The 27,536-nt window shown below is 38.9% G+C and overlaps 1 pseudogene; it reads right to left on the bottom strand.

Moving 5' to 3' along the window:
* Positions 1-1,604: 1,604 nt before the first annotated feature.
* Positions 1,605-27,536, bottom strand: part of LOC149174939 (protein BYPASS1-LIKE pseudogene) — a 101,292-nt pseudogene continuing 75,360 nt past the window's right edge.

Raw genomic sequence — 27,536 nt, 5'->3', positions numbered from 1 at the left:
AATCAATCATAAAAATTTAAAATGTAAAAAAAAAAAAAAAAACAAAACAAAATTAACCTATAAAAAATAAGAATTAAAAAACTAGAAAAAAATTACAAATTATAAAAAAATAAATAGTAAAAAAAACATATCTAAAAAAAATTGGGGAAAAAAACAAATATGTAAACCATAAAAAAATTTGTGAAAAGAAGAAAAAACACATTTAAAAAACTATAAAATTAAGTAGGTAACAGTAGAAAAATTAAAAAAAACATTAACAAAAAACTAAAAAAAATTAAAATTAAAAACAAACTACATTTAAAAAAAAAAAAAAATGGAAAATTAACCAAAAATAAAAAATAAAAATTAGTGAAATTAAGATTAAAATGATGATTACTTAAAAAATAAATGTAAAAATACATATATATGAGACAAAATATAAATAAAAAAAAAAAAAAAAAAATTGTTTAATCATAAAAGAATTTGGAAAAAAAAAAATTAAAAAACAATAAAAAATTTATATATATAAATTTAAGTAAAAATATAAAGATTAAAAAAATCATTAACAAAAACTAGCCAAAAAAAAAAAACAAACTAGATTAAACAAAAATAGAAAATTAACAAAAAAATAAAATTAAAAACTAGTAAAATTAATATTAAAAACATTTAGAAAAAACTAAAAAGACAAAAATAAGCTCAAATTATTAAAAAAAAAAAAAAAAAAACAAAAAAAATATCGAACTTTTAAAAATATAGGTATTTTCCAATAAAAAAAATAAAAAAAATTAAAAAACATTTTCAACTTACAAAAAAAAGTCTTTTTGATTTAAGAATAAATAAATAAATAAATTTTTTTATTAAATTTTCATTTTTTATTTAAAAACAAACAAAAAAAATTAAAGATAATTTTTTTTTAAATGTATTTTTTTATTTTATTTTTTTTAAATTTGAAAAAAAAATTCATTAATTAATAGTAATAAAAATTATTAAATTTTAATTTATTAAAAAAAATTAATAAAAATATCGATTAAAATATTTTAATCAAAATTAAATTTTAATTTTTTTATAACTTTTGTTTTTAAACAATCTGTTATTTATTTCAAAATATAAATAAAAAAAATTTAATTTTTTTAAAACAAATTTTAATTTTTTAATTTAAAATTTAAAAAATTAATAATTTTTTTTTAAAATTAATATATTAAAAAAATTAATTATAATTATGTGTGTTATAAAAAATTTTAAAAATATTATTAAACTTTTTTATTTTTTATTTATTAAAATTTTTGTTTTAAAACATATTAAAAAAATAATGAATTTTTTATTTATTGTTATATTTAAAAAATAATAAAAAAAACATGGCCCCCGGCCGCGCCACTAGCGGGCGGCGGGAGGGCCGTGGGTTGATTCCGGGAATCGACCCACGGCCCTCCCGCCGCCCGCTGGTGGCGTGGCCGGGGGCCCAAGGGCCTGCACGCAGGTCCTTAGGCCCCCGGCCGCGCCACCAGCGGGCGGCGGGAGGGCCGTGGTCGATTCTCGGAATCGACCACGCCCTCCCGCCGCCCGCTGGTGGCGCGGCCGGGGGCCCAAGGGCCTGCCTGCAAGCCTCACCACAACATTCAAAACTGTACATGGGGCAGAAGTACAGTGGAAAGAAAAACACAATGACATACCATCTTAAGAACTATCTAATCCTGCGAACTGGGGCGGCTGAAAGAATCAAAGGCCTCAGTTCTGGTGCGAATGATTCGATGAAAAAGCTCTCTGACCTGTTTTTCCAGGGGGTCAAGCCCGTCCTTCAAAGCAGCCCAAAGATGCATGAGTTCCAGAACGAGTCTCCTCACCTCCTGATCCTGTTGTTCCGCCAAAGGGAATTTCACTGTCTCTGCCAGATCAGAGAGATGGCGAACGCATGTAGAAATTTGGTGAATTTCCTTTAGCAACCCCACGGAGCCGGAGCTCCTACAGTCCCTCTTCCTCGACTCTTCCATGACCTTATCGTGAATTGAGACAAGTGGGGCAGCCCATACGAAATTCCGCGGTACAGAGAAATGTGTCTGGAGACCCCGGTCCTGGCAAGGGATGGCCGCCACGAGTGCCCACAAGGCGAATAAGGTGACATTGTTCATTGTGTAGGCTGCAGTAGCTAAGCCATTCGAGGCCGCCACTTCGGTGCCTTTCGGAGCCACGAGATTCGAACCCATGGCCTGCAACTGGCGGCCGGCGGACCACGAACGTGAAACGCTCCAGGAGAGCGACCGGAAATGCAAAGGCGCATCCCCCCCACGCTGGCTTGGGCGCCCGAACGAGCGGTTCCGGCTTGCGAGCAGTAGCAGTCCGGCGGCCCCAGCGGGCGAATCCTTGTCATCGACAGCGGCGGCCATGGCCAGCGCGAGGTCGCCGAGGGCTTTCCGCGCACGGCGAAATTGGGGTTCGCCAAGAGAACGCTGGCGCCCGTCCAAGGCACAGAGCACAATCTCGACATGCTTCTGCCAGAGGCGCACCTGCTCTATCCCATCGCGGATGGCGTTGCAGAGGTCTAGTGCCTTCACGCTGCGCTCAAAAAAGTCCGCCGCGATTTTCTCCTCGACCTTCGACAGTGGAGGTTTCGGCCGTGGCACCAGCGACTTGAATTCCGATTCGCAGCCAAGCGCCGTTTCCACGACATCGCGGAGCCATGCCAGGGACAGCAGCTCATCTGGCGTCTCTACCAGGGTTTGGAAAAGCTCTCCCACGCGCCGCTGGAAAATCTCCTGACCCTGACCCTGACCCTGCCCCGGCTGGCTCGAACCCGCGACCTCCTTGCTCGGACTGCCCTTGGGCCCCCGGCCGCGCCACCAGCGGGCGGCGGGAGGGCCGTGGGTCGATTCCTGGAATCGACCCACGGCCCTCCCGCCGCCCGCTGGTGGCGTGGCCGGGGGCCTTGTTTTTTTTTTATTATTTTTTAAATATAACAATAAATAAAAAAATTATTATTTTTAAAAATAAAAATTTTCTTTTTATTTTTTTTATTATTTTTTTAATCTGTTTTAAAACAAAAATTTTAATAAATAAAAAATAAAAAAGTTTAATAATATGTTTTAATTTTTTTATAACACACATAATTACAATTAATTTTTTTAATATATTAATTAAAAAAAAAAATTATTAATTTTTTAAATTTTAAACTAAAAAATTAAAATTTGTTTTAAAAGAATTAATTTTTTTTTTTATGATTTATATTTTGAAATAAATAACATATTGTTTAAAAAAAACATTATAATTTTTTTTTTAATTAAAAAAAGATAGTTTAAAAAAAATGTAAATTTATTTATTTATTTATTTTTTTAAACCTAAAATGTAGGTTTAATTTTTTTATTTTTTTTGAAAATATAAAATGTAGTTTTAATAATTTGAAATTTTAAATTAAAAAATAATAATAATAAAATTTGTTTAAATATTTTATTTTTTTTAATAAAAGACAAGATTGTTAAAAAAAATATATATATTTATTTATTTTTAAATAAAATAGGTATATTTAATAAAAGATAATTGTATTTTTTGTTTCTTTTAATAAAAAATAACCATTTTTTTGGGTTTATTTTTTTTATAATTTAAATTTATTTTCGTTTTTTAAATATTAATTTTACTGGTTTTTTGATTCTTTTTCGTTAATTTTCTATTTTTTTTTTAAACTAGTTTGTTTTTATTTTTATTTTTTTATTTTTCCTAGTTTTTTATAATGGTTTTTTTAATTTCTCTATTTCTACTTATATATATATATTTTTTTTAATTTTGTTTATTTTTTCCAAATTCTTTATGGTTTGTGAGATTTTTTTTTTTTTTTTTTTTACATTTTTTGTTTTTTTTTTAATATTAATTTCACTAGTTTTTTAAATTTTTTTTCGTTATTTTTCTATTTTTTTCTTTAAACTGGTTTGTTTCTATTTTTTTTCCTAGTTTTTGTTAATATATATATATATTTTTTATTTCTCAATATTTACTTACTTATATATATATATATATTTTATAATTTTGTTTTTTTTTCCAAATTCTTTTATGGTTTATGATATAAATTTTTTTTAACATTTTTTATTTTTTGTTTTTGTCTTTTTTATATATATTTTTATATTTGTTTTTTAGAGACAATTATTTCATGTGGATTGAAAATTTAATTAATGATGTATAAATATGTAAAATATCGAAAATGTAAAATATCGACCTTCTTCTTTAAATATGCAAATCAATAAAAGCCCCACTACAAAAATAAAAATAAAAAAAAATAAAAACTAGAAAATATGAAGAAGAAGATCACTTCCAAAATTATTAAATTTATGAAATAATTATTTACATTTCATACATTAGAAAATTTAAAGTCAAAAAATAGGTCTTTTAAAAAAAGGGTTACGAAATAATTATTTACATTTCATACATTAGAAAATTTAAAGTCAAAAAATAGGTGTTTTAAAAAAAGGGTCTGATGCAGAATAACCATTTTTTAAAATTAGCATGAAAATCGCTACCATTCTAAAACGCAATGTACATAAAAAAAATGAAAGTGCAAAAAACTATGCTCTAAAAAAAACATGTGTATTCTGCATCACCCCTTTTCAAAATCGGGTCACTTTTTTGCTATCTCTACAAAATGGGTAACCGTATCAGTTCCCGTTTCAAAGTTTACATTGTTGAAAGCTAACCAAAATAGAAATTATTGAAATAGGAAAGTATGTTGAAGAATAGAAAACTAATAGAAAATAGTGTTGGGGGTCAAATTGGAATAGGTGGGTGTCCACCAATATCCACCTTGATCAGTCTTACCCCATTAGGAAGCAATGGTCCCCATTGCACTGAGTGCCTCCTTGAGGTGAGGAAATTTCTGCTGAACTTGGTCCTTGGTGAGCCACTCTCCTTGGTGCAGGAGTTGGCAAACTTTGACAACCTGATATAGTTGAATACTCTGTTGACGAGTGTTCTTAATATGTGTGTCCATGATCTAATCAGTCGAGGCCTATTCCATGCAATCTAGATTGAGTTATATTGGTGTCAATTGATCAACAATGTTTGATGTGTCCAAAAATGGTGGAAAGTATAGTCGAAGGTGGTCCACATTGAATACTTGGTGAAGGCCAAGGAATGGGGGGATACTTAGCTCAAAATAATTGTCACTAATAGCCTTGGTGATGGTGTAGGACACATATCAAAGTGGTTGAAGCTTTTTATGGGTTCCGACAAGGTGTTCCTTCTACAAATGCATCCACATCTTGTCACACACTTGAAACTTATGTGGCACCCGATGTTGGTCATGATGTTTTTTTTACTTTCCATTACCATTATCCATGATATCATGAACCTATAGGAGGATGCGTTGAATGTGTTCAATAAACTTGGTGGCTTTATTAGCTTCGGACTAAACATGTGCAGATTCTTCCTGTGTAGTTGCAAGAGGTATAACAACATCAACGAGGCACAATGGTTGAAATACTAGGCCCACTTTAAAGGTGTTGTGGCCAGTTGAGCTATGGATAGCTCTGTTATAGTTATGTTTCACATAGGAAAGACTCTCATCCCATGTTTTTCAATTCGTAGAGTTGTACATGCGTAGTATGTGCACTATCATCTTGTTGACAACCTTTGTCTAGCCATCAGTATGGGGATGGAATGTCGTCGACTTGGTGAGCTTGGTGTCCAATAAAGACCAGAGGCTCGAACAAAATGCGCTCAGGAACCTTCTATCCTGATATGATATAATGGTCTGTGGGATCCTAAAATGTACCCATAGTCATTTAGAGAAGAGTCTAGCAGTGTTTTTTTTGTGATGCATTGTAGACAAACAATATAGCCATCCTAGAAAACATATCAACGACCAAAAATACATAGTCATTACCATGCTTGGTAGAAGGAAGGTTAGACATATAGTTCATGGAGATGGATTCCCAAGTTTGGATAGGAGTAGGCAGAGGAGTGTACATACATTACTTCTTAATGGTTGGCTTGGCGATGGGGCAAGACATGCAGGATATGATATATTTTCCAACATCATGTCAAAGCTTTGGCCAATAAAAATACTTCTGCAATATTGAAAATACTTCTACAATACTACCATTGTTTTCTCCACACCAAAGTGTCCTATGACCTAACTATAGTTCTCTTCCCAAATCATCTTGGCACACTCACTTGAAGGAACACAAAGGTGCCCTAGGTAGCATAACAATGTGTCCTGTTGGTGGAAGTGTAGTACTTTCTTTCCATCCATCAACATCTAATATGTGGTGGCAAATTGTGGATCATTTTTTAATAGCTGCGTCCATCTAGAAGTCTCGTTCCTACAAGAGTTGAGAACGGTGGTCAGTGCCACAACCGAGGGCCGATTGAGGAAATTTCAATGTTATTAGTGTCAACCTTCTTCTATTTAATGTTGAAATGGAATTGTTTCAGATATGTGGACCATTTCCGATGGCGATTTTTCTTCAACTTCCCTTGTGTCTGCATAAACTAGAGAGATAGGTGATCTGTGTGGATGATCTTCTCCTTCCCCACAATGTAATTTTTCCACTATTAGAAAGTTTTCACGGTGGAATACATCTCCTTATCGTAGGTGGGGTATTTCTGAATAGTATCGGAGAGTGCTTCACTGTGATAGGATGTGACCAGATTCCCTTGTTGGGTGAGAACTACACCAATAGGATAGTTAGAAGCATATGTCTCAATTTCAAATGGCAGTTATAGGTGTAGCAATTTGAGGATTGATGCAGAGAAAAGGTAGTGTTTTAGCTCAATGAATGCCTTCTATTGTGACTTAGACCAAAAAATCTTTGTTTTATATCGGCCCTTTGTATCTAGATGTTATAGACATTTTTGTGCCTAACAGCATGGAGCATGAAATGTCAATAATCTGAGGGATCCAAAGTCCCTAAACATGTTGTTCTTACCCTTAGAGGAACAAGGTCAGCAAACCACAGCACTGCAAATCAGTTCTCCACTGAAAAACACTCAAAAACAGGTCAATTTTGGATCAAAGCAGCTGCTCCACTAAGCATCTGCGCTGAATGTCAAAAGCTCTATGGTGTACCTGCGTTGCATAGCAAGTGGAACAAAGGCTACCTGCACTGGGCGTACTTTGACATGTGGAGGAATCTTTTCTCAATGTGCCAGTGCCCAGGAAGCTTCCAAAATGACACTTGGATCAGAAGATTCGCCTAATGATGAGTTAAGAGGTTCTAAAACTCCAAGTGGAAGGTAGAAACTCTGAGTGAAGGACTGAAGAACAACTGGGGTTGAAGAGGAAAACAAGTCACACATCAAGCTGACTTATCTTCACTCCAAAACTCTATATAAGGATCTCATCCCATGGGATCTAGGAGGCCGGAATTGAGTGCAAAGAATTGCTGTTGGTTTACAGTTGAGAGTATTGGGTGATTGCTTGAGGGAGGTGAAGAAGAGATTTCTCTCCGTCAGGAAGGTGATGCTGGATTGGACCTCTCATGGTTGTATCACCGCCTGAACCTTACTTCCATATATTAATAAAGCATTTGAGGTTCTTCTATTCGCATGTGTTTCAATGGTGTATTGTCTTACTTGCGTCTTTGATTTATGCTAATCCTTGAATCGATTATGAATGCATGCTTCTTGTAGTTTCCTTTTCTTGTCTTCTTTGCAGGATCTCGTGTAGCAGGGCCCGTGAAAAGACTTGGAGCTGGGAGCAAGCGGAAAATAGAGGAGATTGGATCGACCATTTGCGCAAGACATCAGTAAGTGGATCTCTTCCTTTTATCTCTTGCATGTCATAAAGAAGAAACTTTAGATAGCTTTGCTTTCAGCTATTGCTAAGGAACTGTCACCCTTAGAGTGGGATAGGGTCATTCCGTGTTGGATACTTTTCCCCACAACAGACTGGCGACTCCACTGGGGATCGTGTCTTGTTGGTAGCTTGTGTATTCTTGCTATTTATCTCTTGAACAAAGGGAGTACCGAATCGAACTGCATTCGAATCCTTCGAATGCAAAGTAGAGGGCAGCTACTCTAGCCCAGTGCTGGGCATGTTCATGATTTAAAGAGCTGATCCACAAGGACTCTTTTTAGCTCTTTGTGATAGTGTTCATCTTCCTCAATCATCCTCTAGAGTATACTTGACTGATAGCTTCTGATTTGGCCAAAAACTGTTGATTTTTGAGCAAACTGTGACCCGGAATCTGAGAGAGACGAGAGTTGTCTCATCAGTGCAGCTGCCACAAAGGCTACCTGCGCTGCAACGCAGGTCCCGAAGGGGCTACCTGCGCTGCATGTCAGATTGACAGTGCAGTACCTGCGCTGATCCAGTTTTGCCTTGTGCAACTGGGGTTCCCCACTGTCTGTTGCCCAGTTTTCAATATTGTTTTTGCAGCCTGCTGTCAACCTGTATACCTAGCTGAAACCACCTTTCTTTGCCCTCATTCCGCCTCAGTTGTGTGAAGAAACCGTGATTGTTCTTATTGTATTTCTTGCTTTCATTCACAGTTTCCCATAGCGAAAGTGAACTAGTCTTGCTGTGACCTCTTGGATCTAGGCCTGAAAGAAAGTGTCGTTGTGATTCTAAGAGCTAGTTTATTGCTGTTCATAGCTGCTTGAGCATTTGCTTTCGTTATATGGTTCGGATTTCAGTATTTCTTGTGTTGAAACGAGTGAATCTTAAGGTGTTCTTTTGATTATTGGACAAATACTTGTTTGCTCTCGCTTGAAATAGAATTCGAAATCGTACAACAGCTTTCTTTTTGTAATACATCAACATTAAGGAAGAAGAAAAGAAATACTTGCATTGTGCATGTGCATATTGACAGTTTGCATGTCGATTTAGGAAAGTGCATCAGTGTGTGCTCTATGATCTGTTTGAAAAGATGATGTCTTTCTTTTCCCTCAGTAGTTAAGATTTTCATAAAGTTGAAAGAATTGAAAAAGCTTGCTTATCATTCTTAGACTGCATTTAGGAGTTGTATCATACATCACGTGGTGATCCATAAAGGCAAACTGCTAAGCAAGATCAACCTAAAAAGAACTGAATTTATCTAACAACGCTTTGAAACATAACGAAACAGAGTAGAGGTCTAGGTAGAGACGTGAACCGGCGTCGTTAAACATAGTGACTGTCGATCTCTACGAAGGTGGGTGATTCCTCCTGAGGGACGATAGCACTAATACGGACTTGTGCTCCCACGTACCGTCACGTATATTGGGGGACCCCTATAGGAAAAAAGCCTTTATCCATAGGAAGCCGTGTCGGCCGCCCTACTGATCGCGATGCAGTGAACACAGCATTCACGAAGATCGACCACTCGTACCGTAAAACGTATTCTGTGGTTTCGCGAAAGGTTTGGCACACCCTCTGCCTAGAACTCCAGAGTAGTTTCTTTTGGCCTTTTTCAAACTCTATAACTGAAAAAGTCCATCCGAGCATTTGTCACTTCGGGCTCGTTAATACATCGAAGGAGACTAGAGTCATCTTTAGCTTTTTCTCGACTCTTAAAAATTGAAAAAGCAAGTTGTGTCTAAAGCGTCGTCATATAAAATTCATCTTAAACGGAACATAATTACCCTTGATTCCTATGTTGATCTTAAGATTGAGAACATGGAACACACCAACCAAGGGTTTCCACATGATGGGACCCCTAGCCCTTTCTCCTCTTGGGGAGAAGTTGGTGCGCCCCACATGGCCACATTGTCGCTTCCAGGACTGACAATTGGCCTGCCAGTTTGGCTATTCTCAACCACTGTAGTTCAGAACACCACGGTTCCTGAACAGTCGAGTCAACAGTTAGACCAGTCTAGAGCTACCGTCCAGCCTTCCACTTCTTATGAATCTTCCTCCGATCCTTCCTCTTCGAAAGGTCGAGCCGCCGAAAGCAGTGCTCCCGTAGAGAAGAGGGAGAGGAAGAAGGATTCCGATCCTTTCTCTTCGAAGGGTCGAGCCGCCGAAAGCAGTGCTCCCGTAGAGAAGGGGGAGAGGAAGAAGGATTCCGATCCTTTCTCTTCGAAGGGTCGAGCCGCCGAAGGCGGAGCTCCCATAGAAAAGAAGAAGGAAAAGAAGAAGAAAGAAAAGAAGCAGAAGGAGCCAAAGGCGCCTGGGGGCAAGCAAAAGGCATCTAACAAAAATCCACACACAGCACGGACCGGGCCCAAATCGCCATGTGTCATATGTAGAGGGGACCACCTCCACCGTGATTGTCCCAGTATTCCCCGGATACTAAGGGACTGGTCCCCTCGTTTGCACAGTTCGGAAGCGTCAACCTCTGACAACCAGGTTGAATGCTTACCGTCGACCAACGAAAGTGAAGGTCCTAGACGACGAAGGGGAATGAGATTCCCCTGCGAACTGTGTGAAGGCAATCACACCCTCCGCCGTTGTCCCTTTTTAGACGAAGCAAAGAGAGTTTTGGAAGATCAACCGGTTGCACCGGATACCATAAACTCACGCCAAGTCCTTCGTTGGTCGAAAATACAGCTGCCCCGCTCATAGGGCCAGCTGAAGTGTCAGTCACTGAAAGTGAACCTACTGAATCTGAACCGGACGAAAGTCCAAAGGTCGAAATGGCAGTTGACCCGGTTCTCCCTTTAGAAGTTTCATCTTCAAATACCACAGTCACTGAGGATTCATCTTCAGCTGACACCCCTACCGAAGAGAGTAAGGATGACACCGTCCAGATTCTTTTCATTAACACCGATTCTGATGGACATCAGGGCAATGTGCCCACTCCTTTATCGCAGGAAGGAGCATCGTCAGGATCATACCCGGCTGTATATTCGGTCCCACCACCAAGCAACCGTGTTGTGTCCTTTGATTGGAACCAACTAGGCAGACCCCGGTTACCAGCCAATATACCATTTAGAATTATAGTCCAAATATACAAAATGGTGATGGCTGGGACTATCATTGATGAAGGGGCATCTGTGAGTATCCTGTCCTCTATTGCTTGGAAAGCACTGGGTTGCCCAGCGCTTTTGCCTGAGATAAGGAATCTCTCGGGTTTTGACAAAGGAACCAGTCGACCATTAGGGATTCTACCTAATGTGCCTATTACCTTGAAAGGGAAGGCTGTCAAGATGAATTTGATGGTCATCCGAGGACCCTTGGATTATAACCTACTCCTTGGATGAGACTACATATATTGCATGGAAGCAATAGTCTCCTCACTCTTTCGAATAATGCGTTTTCCATACGAAGGAAGAATGGTCAAGCTCGTAGACCAACTTTCACTTCCGGGATCACGCATTGCAAGTAGTCACATACCTATCCTCAATGGTCTTTTCGATCAAGAAAGGTCTCTACCTCCGGTTCTCCTTCCTGATGAGTGCGAGTGATTCGGGAAAGTAGGGCCGGGACCCAGGGGGCATGCATCCTGGTCTGCTAGGGTCAGAAAAAACCTTGGGTGTAAAGTAGAATTTCCGCGGGAGAATATGACTAGTCCGTACCCCGTCCCCTCCTTCATCCTCGTAAAACAGAAGGGCCAGTAAGAGCTCTCATGCGGAAGAAGGGGCTGTTAGGAATGGGGTTGTTCTAGAACAAGATTATTTTGTTAAAGTTACGTGTGTGGCGGAAGCGCCGTCATTCACCTTTGTCTAAAAAAGTAGGCTCTGCCAAAGAAGGGGATCCGTTTGCGGCAGCAAGTAGTAACCATCTTTGGGTAAAAGGCAAGCCTCACCCATTAAAACAAATGTTTTAAAGGATAAGTAGGGGCAGCCTCCAAAGAAAGGGATTCTCTTGCTGCAACAAACTGTAACCATCTTTGTGTAACCTAATGATAGACATCGCCGAAGAGAGTTTCTGTTTGAAAGAATTAGCAGAACGATCTTCGGATAACCTGAAAGAGGTAAGCCTCACCCATTGAAAACTAAGGTTTTTGATGGAAAAGTAGGGGCGACCTTGAAATTAGACTTACACCTGGGGGCATGCAAACCTCTTGGAATGCAAGCACGGGCGGCTTTTTAGTTTTAGGTAGGACTAACCCCTCTAACCCGTAGGATAGGCCGATACCCAGCTTGCACAAAGAGAGGATATGGAGCAATACGTAGGGAGATGAAGCTCTTTAAAAAATAGCGATCTTCCATGAGACCTTCCTACTTTATGACTGGTAAATATGAGCAGTTTTGGCAAAGTTCATGCTCGTTAAAAAATAAACGCAAACATGAGCAGTTTTGGCAAAGTTCATGCTCGTTAAAAAATAAACGCAAAACCGAGCAGTTTTAGCAAGAGTTCATGCTCGTTAAAAAATAAATGCACATGTGAGCAAGCTTCCCCCAGAGTTCAATCTCATTAAGAAAAATGAACCGGTAAATAGCCACTTGAGACCGTAAATTCATCAGCCATAAGAGCCTTGGTCGTGTTTGTGCACCGTCACCTCCACCTTTCATTTGGCCGATCATTCACATCCGCTTGATTGTTTACCTATTTTGAGGAACAGCTGCGAAGAGTGATTTCACTTAGCCATCCTTGTAATACTGCCGTAATTGGAAAATTCCAACCTGTACCTGGAATCTGCTGCTATCCCTGTTTATCACTCGTTCCTCAAAAGACGAGTCTTCTTTGAGCTCTTTTCACTGACTCGTAAAATATGAAAAGTTTGCCGAGTTTTGGCCTTCCAGCTCGTTAAAAGGACCGGAAGAGCTATCCCTCCTCTAGATTTTAATCTTTTTGGACCTGAGGGATTATTGCACAAAAAGATCGAGCGCTTGTCTAGTTCGGCTCGATAAAGATATCGAACATTCATCCCTTCTGTATTGTTTTATACTTTTTCGGACTTAAGGGATTAGATGACGAAAAAGGACCCCTGGAGTCCACTTTATGTACCCTTTTCAGACTCTCTAAAAATGAAAAGGACCGAGTTGTCTTTGTCGCTGGGCTCGTTAAAAATATTATATAGCGACAAACTTGTCTTTAGACGAGAACGAGTTTCCCTATCGTTAAGCTCGTTAAAAAATAGCGATGGGCTTGCCCGAAGGGCAGGTTATAGAACAAGCATATGTTATCCTCCTCAAGCTTGACAAAAATAAAGAGGTACTGGTCAGAAATGACTGGGGAAAAATTGGGAGAACCTCAAAGCTTAATGGTAGCAAGTCGCTCTTGAACATGACACTTTTGCCTCCGTAAATATCGGGTTGGGTTATTATCATTCACCGGTCCCTTCACCATGGTCTCGCCATACCATCCATACATGGGGTAATGCTACCGATCCATCACATCAGTGTCGTTATATGTTCAAGAGATGTCATTCAGAAAGTGTCAACCGGGTCCCATCCACTACCATACATCATCTTTCATCCTTCCATGACCGCCACCCTGAATCATATTTCACAGATCGTTTTCACCATCATCACTAGCTCCATTCCGTGTCACTGATGTGGGATTCATTAAGGCCCTCCTTTGATGGATCACTTCTTGTCGACATCAGCTCATTATCCAAGAAGTTGATCTAGGAACACCCCCTCAGTACTTTGAAGCTTGCATGCCTCAATGGCAAGTTTCTCACTTCCGACGATAGGTATACATTAATGACCTTCGACCGGGAGACTTTGCGTGGTGTTCGACGTCAGATCCTATATTCACGCCACGTGAATTGTGCTGCAGTACCTTGAGGGTCATCATCATTATCGGTGATTCCTCTCGCGCTTGTTAACAGTTTACATTATTGACTGGTAATCAAGCAATGTCTTTCCATGTTCGACTTCAAGAAATTCTCACATGGATTGACTTGTACTAGAGTGAAGATCGGACAAGTTTGAAGACCCTGGATCTAGTTTCATCCATCCGGGCTGCGATATATATTCAGGAGATAAAAACATAGACATGTGCAGCAGATGATCATCCTACTAAAAGGATGATAATTAAAAGCAGAGAATTATCAGTCTATTATCAGATGATCGTCTGTTTATGTACAGCAAATGTATTTATAAAGCTGAGCATGGGAAATGCCCGCATCAGCTAGATCATGAAAAGAAAGTATGAAAAGATAATGTATTGTATTGTATTTTGTTACAGGTCACCTCCCGACGATTGAATGAACTTCGGATCCTCCTAATAAAGCATTTCACCCGATAAACGACCTCATACTTTAGGGGGCAACTGTTATAGACATTTTTGTGCCTAACAACATGGAGCATGAAATGTCAATAATCTGAGGGATCCAAAGCCCCTAAACATGTTGTTCTTACCCTTAGAGGAACAAGGTCAGCAAACCACAGCACTGCAAATCAGTTCTCCACTGAAAAACACTCAAAAACAGGTCAATTTTGGATCAACGCCGCTGCTCCACTAAGCATCTACGCTGAATGTCAAAAGCTCTATGGTGTACCTGCGTTGCATAGCAAGTGGAACAAAGGCTACCTGCGCTGGGCGTACTTTGACATGTGGAGGAATCTTTTCTCAATGTGCCAGTGCCCAGGAAGCTTCCAAAATGACACTTGGATCAGAAGATTCGCCTAATGATGAGTTAAGAGGTTCTAAAACTCCAAGTGGAAGGTAGAAACTCTAAGTGAAGGACTGAAGAACAACTGGGGTTGAAGAGGACAACAAGTCACACATCAAGCTGACTTATCTTCACTCCAAAACTCTATATAAGGATCTCATCCCATGGGATCTAGGAGGCCGGAATTGAGTGCAAAGAATTGCTGTTGGTTTACAGTTGAGAGTATTGGGTGATTGCTCGAGGGAGGTGAAGAAGAGATTTCTCTCCGTCGGGAAGGTGATGCTGGATTGGACCTCTCATGGTTGTATCACCGCCTGAACCTTACTTCCATATATTAATAAAGCATTTGAGGTTCTTCTATTCGCATGTGTTTCAATGGTGTATTGTCTTACTTGCGTCTTTGATTTATGCTAATCCTTGAATCGATTATGAATGCATGCTTCTTGTAGTTTCCTTTTCTTGTCTTCTTTGCAGGATCTCGTGTAGCAGGGCCCGTGAAAAGACTTGGAGCTGGGAGCAAGCAGCAAACAGAGGAGATTGGATCGACCATTTGCGCAAGACATCGGTAAGTGGATCTCTTCCTTTTATCTCTTGCATGTCATAAAGAAGAAACTTTAGATAGCTTTGCTTTCAGCTGTTGCTAAGGAACTGTCACCCTTAGAGTGGGATAGGGTCATTCCGTGTTGGATACTTTTCCCCACAACACTAGACTAAAAGGTGAAGTTATATGAGAGAACCCCAACATGAACCTTCGATAGAAATTCGCAAGGCCTGAAAATTTGTGAAGATCTATTAGAGTTTTTGGGTTGGCCAATCCCAAATGAATTAGATCTTCATTGGATCAACATGCAGGCCTTGATCATCATTTATGTAGCCTAAATATTGGACCTGATTCATGCCAAAGGAGCATTTATCCAATTTGGTATATAGTTTGTTTTGTCGTAGGGTTTTAAGGACCTTACAAATATGTTTCAAATTCCCTACCAAAATCTTGTTGAAGATGAGGATGTCGTCCAAATTAACAATAAAAAATGAGTTGGTGAAAGGTTGTGCCAATATTTCATCCATTAGCCTCATAAAAGTTGTAGGGGCATTTATAAATTTGAAGGGCATTATCAACCACTCAACGAGGCCCTCCTTAGATTTGAAGGCAATCTTCCATACATTGTGGGTTCTATTGGAACTTGGTGATAACCAAAATTAAAATCAATCTTGCTGAAGTAATTAGCCCCCTTGAGCTGCTCAAGAAGGTCATCAATCCGTGGGATCGTGCTTGTGTTCCTGGAAGTTATTTTATTTAGTGACTGATAACCAATGGAGAGTCTCCACGTCCCATCTTTCTTTTGTATGAGTACAATTAGGCTCCCATAAGGTGAGGAACTTGGTCGGATGTGCCCTTTTTATAGCAACTCCTAGATGTGCTGCTTGATTTCCTCATTTTATAGAATAGAATGGTGGTATGTTGGCCCATTGGGTAGAGGCTCTCCAAGGCTTAGATCGATCAAATGCTTGACCTGATAGTGCAAGGGTACACTTGTGGGTGAGGAGAAGATGTCCGTATAATCTTTCATGAACTTGTCAACTTACTTTTTTTGAGCAGAGGTACCCTTTTTGGGGACCATGGCTGTGGCCACGATCTTCCCTTTACTTTTAGAGCGAATCAGAAAGAAAAAAAAATTCTCGGTCTGGGAGATTATCTTACTACATTACTTAGCATAGATTAAAGAAATGGAGGTAGACGAGGCTACCTCTGATATCCTGTATAATTTTCTGCCCAAAGTAATAATAACAGTATGAGGTATGGACTCATACACATCATGATGCTTCCACAAGTGTGTTTGGTATAATAAAACATGACAAAATACAAGGGGATAAACATCACATAGTACCTCGTTCATCAAGGGATTGATGTTGTAGGGAAGGAGACATTATTGTTTGATGCTAAGATCTCACCCTTAGTGGAACTACCTCATGGTGTATGGTTGTAGGTGTGGTGTGGTTGGAAGACCCAACTGCTTAACAACCTATGCTAGAATGAGTTCCTTTTAGCTCCCACTATCGATAATGAACTCTAGCGGAGAACCCTTCACCCACATTTGAGAGTGGAAGAGACGTTACCCCTCCTATGGATCTTCGGGCTCACTCTTGTGGGTCTTGACTGTGGCAATGGTGACACTGGTTTCTACATCTATAATTTTTTTCCCCTTGTTGAATTCTGGTTCAGAGTTGTAACGTGCATCTAACTCTCATTCTTTTAATTCTGCCACCAGGGAGTGATTAGCGTGACACTAATTTATGTTTTGGGTGGGGCTCTTGTGCAACTCACACCACTTTCAAATGTCCTTCTTGTAAGATCCCTAGGAAAAAAATCCATGTAATAAATTTAATAAAGTAAAAATAATAACCAACATCATGGGACACTTATTCCAAGTTGAATGTTGGGCAAAACATCCTAGTCTGGGTGTTCATTTGGTTTATTATGGCCAAGGGAAATTGACAAAGGCAATGGCAAAGGCTTTGGAAAGGAAAAATGGAATTTTTGGCAATTTATTTATGAAAATAATGGAAATTAGGAGAAAAGGAAGGTGAAAGGTCACATGTTGCATGTGAGGAGTAAAATGAGTGAAAATAATGGAAAATTGAAGAAAATAGAGGTCTCATTAATAAAAAGGCTTCTGAGGATCAGTTGGTACCTTTTGTTAGTTCAGTTTTGGAGCTATCTCTCTATTCTCTCTCCCACCTTGGACACTTAGAGAATTCTTGGATCACTCTAGCATTGGATCAAGGAAAGCAAGGGAAGGACCAAGAAGGCAAAGGAAATAAAATATAAAGAAAAGAAGAGCAACATATAACATCTATAGTGGGATTATTTGCAGGTATCTATTTGCATGTGTAATATTCTTGCTAGATCTTGCATGCATGACACATGCATGTGTGTATTTGGTTGTCTTGCTGCCATTGGCATGGGTTTTGTCAGGTGTGACAGTGTTCATCAGCATTGCCTTTCCATTTTTAGATATCCATGGTTTGATGGGTTTTCTTGTATTTTGTTAAGTTAGATTGATGGATGGTTTCAAAATTGAGTGAGGTGGTCTCTAAAAGAAAGAACACAAGGCCTAGGAATGCTTGGACTGGAGAAGGTGGGATTGTGGTAAAGCTAGATTTTGTGTGCCTTGGTGGGTCTAGGAATCCTCAACCAGTGAATGGTGGGATATATGGTAAAGCATAGAGGTGTGTTCCCTCGATCAGGCCTAGGAAACCTCGACTGGTGAACGGAAATATATATGGTAAAGCCTGGAGGGTGGAGTCTTGATTAGGCATAGGAATCCTCGACAATTGTCTAGCGAGATATACAGTAAAGCCTAGAGAACAGGAGATAGGAAAATTCCTCATGGTGTAGGTGGAGAAATTTGATGGCATCCATTCTTATTTAGGGCCTAGTGATCTAGTAGGGATTGCGGTAAAGCCTAAGGAAACTTGGTTTGGTTTGGTTTTGAGTCCCACATTCATGCTCGGAATATGGCATGGGGGTGATTGGCTGAAAGAAAATTTTGGATAAGCCAATATATGTTAGGGTGGTTCGTGGAAGTCCCAAACCTAGTTGTCTTATGCATTCATTAATAAGATCTCTTTCTCCTTGGTATTTCATGTGTAAATATACTGCTTTATATGTGATTATTATGGTTGTTATACCCTTGTTATTTATGTTGGTTATATGATGGTTATGAGTATGTTTTATGAAAAACTTGATGTGTGGCTTCCATCATGTTTTGATTAATAATTGAAAGTACAATGAATACATGACCTAATAGATGATAATTCATTTATTGTGATATGGCAACAATTCTGCTTTACGAATCTCAGATAAGTATGAGACCCCTATGCTCGGATCTGTTGTTTTGTCTTGTAGATTGCATATGTGTGACATGTTTGTTGAAATTTCTGTCATCGATAGTAGGGGTCTGGTCAAGTCCTTACTCAATTTTTTGCATTGGTACCTTTGTTTAAAGATCATTTATCATTCCTGAAAGTTTCATGAAGTGTCGAGTAGTGGCCTAAGTCTCGGCCTTGAAAAAGTGGCACAAAGTATAGGGTCATTGGCTTAGAACTAGCTAAAAAAGTCCACAGTCGCTAGCATGCCTTGCTGTGGGAGTGACTAGAAGGCCTCATTCACATGCATGGATTTTCATGGGAGCGATTGAGGGTCTAGATCAATGAAATGTCAAGTTGTCTCCGGGGTTGGTCACTTGGAAAGGTTGGTTGGCTCCTAAAGTTTTTGTAGCATGTGTGGAAGGTCATAATGGTTTTTATTTTTTCGGTTCCACTTCCTTAACTTTACATCGGGATTTGAATCACATCATAGTATCCTCTCATCACATGTTTACCCTAGGGGACTAGTTAACTTGGGCAAATTTGGGAGGAGGGTATTACAGAGTGGTATCACAGCATGGTTCACCCCATGAACTGGATGGGTGGTGTGTTCTTCATGCATTCATGTTAGTTGCATATATGTGTTCTTTATGCTTGTGGTCAATGTACTTATTTTGTATGCATGGTGGTGGTCATGGTTGTAGTGGGGTTTCCATGTGAAAGTGGATGGTGTGTTGTTGGATGTGGTCATCATGATTATATGTCAGTTATACATTGGTTATGCATGTCATTGCTTATATATTATTATGCATACATTGATATGGTTTTATTCATCATGCATGAGGTCATGGTATGTGGTTGATATGATTAGGCATTGATAACTAGATAGTCATTAAACATGTTATATGATGACGTGATTATGATTATACATGTATGGTGCTAATCTCGTTGATCTTGCAGATGAGATATCTTACCCTGAACTATAATGAGGTATGTTGATTATGTTATGTTTTGGTTTTAGCTGACATGGTGTACTTGCAGGAAAGAGATTAAAGATGACTAGAAAGATGGTAGACTACAATTCACGAGATTATCCCTATGGGTCGGATGAGCTGCATGGTGTTGGGCATTCTTCTGACTTAACAAACACATTGAGAATCTTGAAGGCATAAATAAGGAGTTGCAAGGAAGATAATGGCAGGGTCATTCAGGCATAGGAGAAACAAGTAAAATTTAATGCGCTAATCCTTCAGATTTTGTCAGAATTGCAGAGACAGTGACCACTTCAGATCATCCATGGGCAAGAGGATGGGAAAAATGGGGCATATGGTAGTAGGTCTCATGGTGGGCATAGGTCAGATAGAGATGACGTGATCATAGATGGAAGGCTCTTGGATACTCCTGATAGGAGAGAAAATGGACACAAGTTCTATTCTAGTTCTAGTTCTGATAGGCACTGTGATCGTCATCACTATCATCCTTATAGGAGGAGTGAAAGGGGATATTTTCCAAATGAGTTCAAGAAAGCAGAGCCATCTACCTTTGATGGGGATTTGAAGAAGCCAGAGAATGAAAAAGCACGACTACTTGAGATGAAGAAATTGTTTAAGTTGCACGAATACACTAAGAATATAAAGGCAAAAATAGCTATCTTCAACCTTAAAGGGAAAGCAGACATCTAGTGGGAATGCGTGAAGTGGGTTAGACACATCAAGACTTGAGTTAGCATGAATTCAAGAGATTTTTTAGGAAGAAGTACTTGTCAGATAGGTACTACGACAGAAAAGACAAAGAATTATATGAGATAAAGATGGGGTCTATGATAGATGAGTAGTACACGACCAAGTTCTTAGAGTTATCGAGGTATGTACCATATCTTAAGGATGAAAAAACTAAAGTTCAAAGATTTGTCATTGGATTTCCATTAAAATTTAGAGATTGGATTGAGTATGACGAGCCTTGGTCACTTGAGGAAGTTATTGGGAAATTGAAGCACTCTTATTGTTGACATCTAATCATCAAGATTGGGTGAATAAGTGTAAATGATGTAAATAAATAATAAGAAATATGAATAGTCAAAACGGGAGATGAATTGAACAGTCTCTCCCTCATGTATATAATAAAGACCAACCTGAATGAATACGAATGAATTTTTTTTGAGGATTTACTGCCTGGTCTGACATGGTATTAGAGCCAGCTCCAAAATTAGCTTTTGTGTAACTCGTGGTGTCAGTTTCCTGCCTATTTTACAGAACTCACACCTCTGCCATGCTCCTGAGGCCTACACCCACATTCCTGAACCACTGTCATATGCGTTTTTATGTTTTGGTGACAGCTGTTGTATATTGTAACTGTACTACATGCTGTCCATACCTATCCGCTCTTTCTCTTACACTTCATTTTACTGTGATAACTCTGCCCCATATTATGCTGCCTCTGTTGTTCATTACACCCTCGAACAGTCACAGTTAATGCTGTAGGTAATACTCTCTGGTATCCATGGTTAATACCACTCTACAGTCACGATTAATACTGTAGGTAATACTCCCCTCCATTACTTCACGGTTAATACACTCCCACGATTTACTTCACGGTTAATACACTCCCAATGGTTGTGCGTTGCTTTTTATTTTCTTGCACTTTCTTGTTTCCATGACCATTATGTATCTTCAACGATAATTTCCTGTGAGCCTTGCCAATCTTGGTATCTCTTCAACCTGGCCATATGCTGTTCATTTTAATACATGCGCTGCCTATTCTTCGACTGGAGAATCCTTCTCAATTCCTAGTATGGTGAAATAATATGCGCCATACCTCTAGCTCCATACGCTCTCCCCCATCCACGCAGTGCATTTTTTTGCCACTATCTATGCGCGGTTGAATACACTATCTATGCGCAGTTGAATACATGGTGGTGTTGCCCAGGTCCGAACTGGGGACCTTCAGTGTGCAAACGTCCAAAGCAGTGAGAAACGTATATGGAAGTGGTCTGACTGGAAGTGGTCTGCAGTGGCGGTGGTGGGAGCACTAATGGTGGTTGGATGCTTCCTGTGCATTAAACATTTTTGGAGACTGCATTAAACATTTTTTTTGAAGACTGTGTATGCATGCTCCCAATGCTTTTTATTTGGTGCATTGGATTTTTAAATATGAATGCATTGGCTCATAAATATGTATGGTATCCATGGTGCATGTGTTGAGAATTGGTTGAAATCTTTTATATGTTGAGCCATATGTGATTGATATATAATGGGCATATAATATATGAAGTGCACGTCAACTTTAGAAAAAAAAAAAATTAATTTTTCTATTAGCAAAAGTATTTTTTTTCTATCAGCAGAGGTATTCTTTTAGTAGCAGAAGTTTTTTTTGCCAGCAGAAGTATTTTTTTATAGCACACAGATTTTACAATGCATTCAATCATATCTATTGTGGGAATAGTTCTCACTGGCAAGGAGAACTATCCTGAGTGGTCTCGGATGATAAAACACACCCTCATTTTCAATGAGTTGTGGAAAGGAGTGTGTGTTGGAGACAGAGACAAAGAGCCAGAACAGCCTACCTCAGACAAAGAGTTCACCATTTGGGAAAATAAGAACAACAAAGCCTATGCATTAATTGCAGCATCTGTAAGTGAAGAGGTGAGTCACCATATTTCACCATTTTCAACTGCTTTTGAAGCCTTACAAAAGCTGAAAGAACTCTATGACTCACATTCTGCACTTGAAGTTGTTCAACTCATGATTAAATTGTTCACTCTTGAATTACAAAATAATGATCCTCTTGCTCTTGCATCCGAAGTAAAATCTATAATGCATGATATCAAAGCCACTAAGGTTGAATTGGATATTCCTCTTATCGCTTTTCTCAAGGCACTTTATCCTACTTACTCCAATTATCTTGAGTCATTGCAAGCAAATGGAAATCTCAAAGATATTACCTTTGACTCTCTTGTGAAAAAATTTACTGAAAGAGAGAATGCTTTTGGAAAGAAGACAACCCTTGAATCTTCTCAGGAGGTTGTGTGCCTTGCTCATAAAAGAATCTTGCCCAAGATTCTTCCAGAGGAAGAGGTGGTCAAAGAGGAAGAGGAAGATATTTCAGAGGCAGGGGGGCAGACACTCTCAAGGAGAAAAGTTAGATTTCAACTGCATACGCTGCAAAAGAAATGGATCACATGATGCCTCTACATGCAGGTTACCTTGGGACAAAATTAAGCAGCAAAGAAACCAATAGAAAGGTAAAACTAATGATACAGACAAAGGTAAAGCACCTGAATCTGCTCATTATGTTGTGGCACAATGTAATATTAGAGTAAATGAAGACTTATTTAATGCTTCACTTACTTCTTGGAAAAAATGATTGGTTGCTTGATTTAGGAGCAACTTGCCACATGACTCATAGAAAATATTTTTTTTAAGAATTTACTGACAATGTTGATGGAGCAGTATACTTTGTAGACCAATCAAAAATCAAGTCATCAGGGCTTGGCACAATCAGGCTTAAATTTCTTGGTCTTCCAGACTTTCTTCTGCATCATGTTCTATATCTCCCATGGCTGAAGAGAAACTTGTTGTCCTTGGTCCACATCTGCCAGCAAGGTCACTCCATTCATATGTTTGATGACAAGCTTGAGGTGAGAAAAACATCTAACCACTCACTTGTCATGATGGGAATAAACGAAGAAAGGCTTCTCAAGCTGCAGGGTACCTCTGCTTGTGAACAACATTTTTCATACAACTCTCATTATGAAGAAGGTACGATTCCATCAAGTTTATTATGGCATGCTAGATTTGGACATTTGAACTATGACAACCTTCACTTGTTGAAGAAAAAAGGTGTTGTTGGTTTGCCTACAATTCCTAGTAAACTTAAGCAATGTGATGCTTGCATTCTAGGAAAGCATAGCAAACAGTCTTTTCATGATTCACATTCAAGAGCACATAGAAAACTTGAACTCATTCATTCAGATTTATGTGGTCCAATGCCTATTCCTTCTGCAAATGGAAACAAATATATGATGGCATTTATTGATGACTACACCAAAATGTGTTGGGGTTTATTTATTGAAGAACAAATCTAATGCTTTTCAAACATTCAATAACTTTCATACATGGATTGAAAATGATGCACAATCTCATATTGGCTCTATTCACACTGATAATGGAGAAGAATATGCTTCAAATGAATTTGAAAACTATCTTCGCCAACATGGGATGAAACATCAAACAACTGTGCCTTATAATCCCCAACATAACGGTGTAGTTGAAAGAATGAATAGGACAATTTTAAATATGGTGTGATCCATGATGTTTTTCAAAAATGTAAAATTGATTTTTTGGGCTGATGCAGTTCTATGTGATGTATATATAAAGAATAGATGTCCATCTAATGTTATCAGAAACAAGACTCCCTATGAAATGTGGTATGGGCACGTTCCTTCGGTAAATCATCTCAGGGTCTTTGGTTCCACCTGTTATGCCTTGATACCAAAGGTACATAGAAAAAAACTTGGTGCAAGAAGTCGTAAGTGTATCTTCCTGGGGTATTCAAATACCTCCAAAGCATACCGTGTCTATGATGAAGTCAATAAAAGGTTTGTTGTATCTAGAGATGTAATCTTTCTTGAATCATCCAAAACTAACAATGTTGTTGAGCAGCAACTTGATCGCTTGGATAGATTCAAAAATGAAAAATCATTTCAAGAATTTGATAATCAGATTCCACATCTTGAAGGGGGGATTCCTATACTAGATCAACCTGTGGAACCTTCTTCTGAAGAACTCTCTCCCCCACATGAAACTCCAACAACGGATGATACTTTAAGTGATGTGATTTATAGAATTGGGAGACTCAATATTGATTCAGTCCCAACTCAATCAACGGAGTAGCCTGGACCATCTAAGAAAGGTCCCCCAAAGTGGCTGACAAAGACACTTGAAAGTGTTCATCCTGATGAGGTTGGAAAGACAGGAACTAGAAATTCAAATCGGAAAAATGGAGGTGATGTAGATGACTTTGATTCACTTGTTGATATGGATGTTTCGTATGATTGTGAATTTAATTTGTCTACAGATTTTGAACCAACTTCCTTCAAAGAAGTTGCTTCTCATGATGAATGGAAAGATGCAATGCAAAAGGAGTATGTTGCACTGATAAATAATGGCACTTGGAAGCTGGTTGATTCTCCATTAGGAACCAAACCAATTCGCTGCAAGTGGGTCTACAAGAACAAGTATAAAGTAGATGGCTCACTTGACAAGCACAAAGCCAGGATTTTGGAAAAAGGTTTTGCACAAAAGGAAGGGGTCAATTATGAGACTTTTTCCCCCATAGCAAAATGGGCCACCATCCAGACACTCTTTGCCCTAGCAGCTCAGAACAGTTGGAAAGTCCATCAAATGGATGTAAAAACTTCTTTCTTGAATGGAGCTCTAAAAGAGAATGTTTTTATGTCCCAGACTGAAGGATTTGCTGCGAAAGGACATGAACATAAAGTATGCAAACTTGTGAAATCCTTGTATGGCCTCAAACAAGCACCGCGGACCTGGTATGAAAAACTAACTGAGCATCTTCTGAGACTCAATTTCAAACATTATGATCTTGATGATGCAACTTTATTTGTCAAGAAAGTTGGTAAAACAGTTGTATATCTTGTGGTATATGTAGATGATCATTTGATGACAGGGAATAATGAAATCTACATTGCATCCATAAAGAAAGAATTGAGGAAAGGTTTTGAAATGACTGATTTGGGCTATGTTCATTACTATCTTGGTATTGAAGTAACTCAACATCCAAAGTCCATATTCCTTTCTCAAAAGAAGTACATCGGAGATCTGTTGAATAGGTTTGGCATGATAGAATGAAATCCTCTTACTTCTCCAATGGAACAAAACTTAAAGCTCACATCCATTGAAGGAAAATAATTTGAGGATGCAACAAAGTATAGACAGCTTGTAGGAAGTCTCAACTACAAAACTACTACCAGACCAGACATTTCGTTTGCTGTTGGAATCCTCTCTAGGTTTATGCAAAAGCCTTGTGAGGGAAATTGGTCTGCTGCAAAAAGAGTTTTAAGGTACTTGAAGGGGACTCAAGACTTTGGAATCAAGTATACACAGGTGGATGACTTCAGCTTGATTGGATACTTTGATTCAGACTTCAATGGAGACAAAGAGACTAGGGCATCTACTTTACGTTATGCTATGAGTCTTGGATTAGGAGCTGTCTCCTGGAGATCACACAAACAATCAATTCCAGCAGATTCCACAACGGAAGCAGAATATGTGGTAGTAGCTGAGGCAACAAAAGAAATTGTGTGGCTCAAGAAAATTCTTGAAGATTTGCAGGTAAAACAATTACAATCGACTCCACTCATGATTGACAATACCTCGGCAATAAATTTGGCCAAGAACCCAAAGTTCCATGATCGAACAAAGCACATCAATACGAAATATCATCCGATTCGACATCATGTTGAGGCCAAAACAATCCATCTCTGCCATTGTTCCACTAATGAGAAAATTGCAGACATCTTCACCAAAGTGCTTGGAAGAGAAAAGCTTGAAAGATTCAAAACGATGCTTGGACTCACCAACATCCCTTCAGATTAAGGGGGGGAATGTTGACACCTAATCACCAAGATTGGGTGGATAAGTGTAACTGATGTAAATAAATAATAAGAAATATGAATAATCACTAGGAGATGAAGTGAACCGTCTCTCCCTCATGTATATAATAAAGACCAACCTGAATGAATACGAATGAATTGTTTTTGAGGTGTTACTTCCTGTTCTGATAGTTATGGGCAGTCAAAGCGTAATACAGAGTCTTAGTAAGGTTGGAAAGGGAAAGATAAAGCTAAAGGTAAATGGAAGACGAAAAGAACAAGGCCTCGGGATGTAGGTGAGAAATAAAATGTTTCACCTTACAAGAAGTTTAATTGGTGACAACATGGAGGGTCGTAGAATAAAGGTGATGGTACATGATGATTGCAGTGTTGGGCATGTGGTAAGGAGAATCTTAAGAGGGATTGTCTAAGGAATCAGAGTGGTAGGCCTCATATTTATAATGTACAAGAAGTGCAGACAGTTGGGGATGTTGGGCAGAGCATTCCACAGATTTATACAACACTGGATAACAAGCAGGTAGATGACTAGGAAACTGTTATCGAGATGGAAGGTAATCTTTGTGATCAAGTTGTTTCCATTTCGATTAGCCCTAGATCTAATTATAGTTATGCTAGTCCCAACCTAGTGGATAAGTTTGGTTTTAATAAAGAAGTGCATGCAGAATCTTCGTTAGTGTAGTTGGCTACAAGTACAAAGAAGAGAGTTCATCATTGGGTAAGATATTGTGAATTTGAGTTGAATGGCATGCCTACATCAACACATTTGAATGTATTGCCGTTAAGATCATATAATATGCTTTTGGGTATGGACTAGTTGTATCTTCATAGGACCAAAGTGGATTGTTATGACAAGTCCATTGAGTGTTTGGATGACAATGGAGAACATAGAATCTTGTAGGGTAAGAAGAAGGCAACATCAGTTAGAATGGTGACATATATGTAGGCAAAGCGCAGTTGCAGAAAAGGGTGTGTGTTATTTGCAGTGCATATTTCTAGTGATAAAGGTAAGGATGTTGAGGATGCAAAGTTATTGAGAAGGTATTTGACCTTGCAACATTTTCAGGATGTGTTTCCAACAGATATTTCAGAGTTGTTGTCTCATAGAGAAGTGGAATTTTCCACTGAGTTGGTAACAGGGGAAACACCAGTATCGAAGGCACAATACAAGATGACCACACCACAGAGTTAGTAGAGTTGAAGTTGCAGTTGAAGGAAATGTAGGTTTTAACCCCATACATAAATTACCTGCAGAAAATAAACAATGCGAGAGCATAACACATAAAACACATATACACAGAGATTTTCCCCTAGATCCCAAAACCGGGACTACCAGCTTGATTTTTCATTATGTTCCTTTTAATGTTACAATACATATTTATACATGCTGAAGCATCCAATACCATGGACCGAAAACCATCGCGTCCAAAACCATGGACCAAAAACCATCGCGTCCAAAACCATGGACCGAAAACCATCGTGTCCAAAACCATGTGCGAAAATCATGCACAAAACCATAGGTAGGTCCGCCCAACCTAACATAGGGTCCAAAACCAAATTTTTTCTGAGGCACTGCCTTGGACCCCATAGAGTGGGGTTACCTGCACCCCTCAAACCCCCTGTGACTCCCCCCACTACACAATCAGTGCAAT

The sequence above is a fragment of the Pinus tabuliformis genome, chromosome 4_1, assembly GCF_031772625.1.
Source record: "Pinus tabuliformis cultivar Carrire ecotype Pingquan chromosome 4_1, CPIR1, whole genome shotgun sequence".
In the NCBI taxonomy this organism is placed as follows: domain Eukaryota; kingdom Viridiplantae; phylum Streptophyta; class Pinopsida; order Pinales; family Pinaceae; genus Pinus; species Pinus tabuliformis.
Note: the sequence above shows the minus strand (reverse complement) of the source record. Positions and strands in the feature narration are given on the sequence as shown.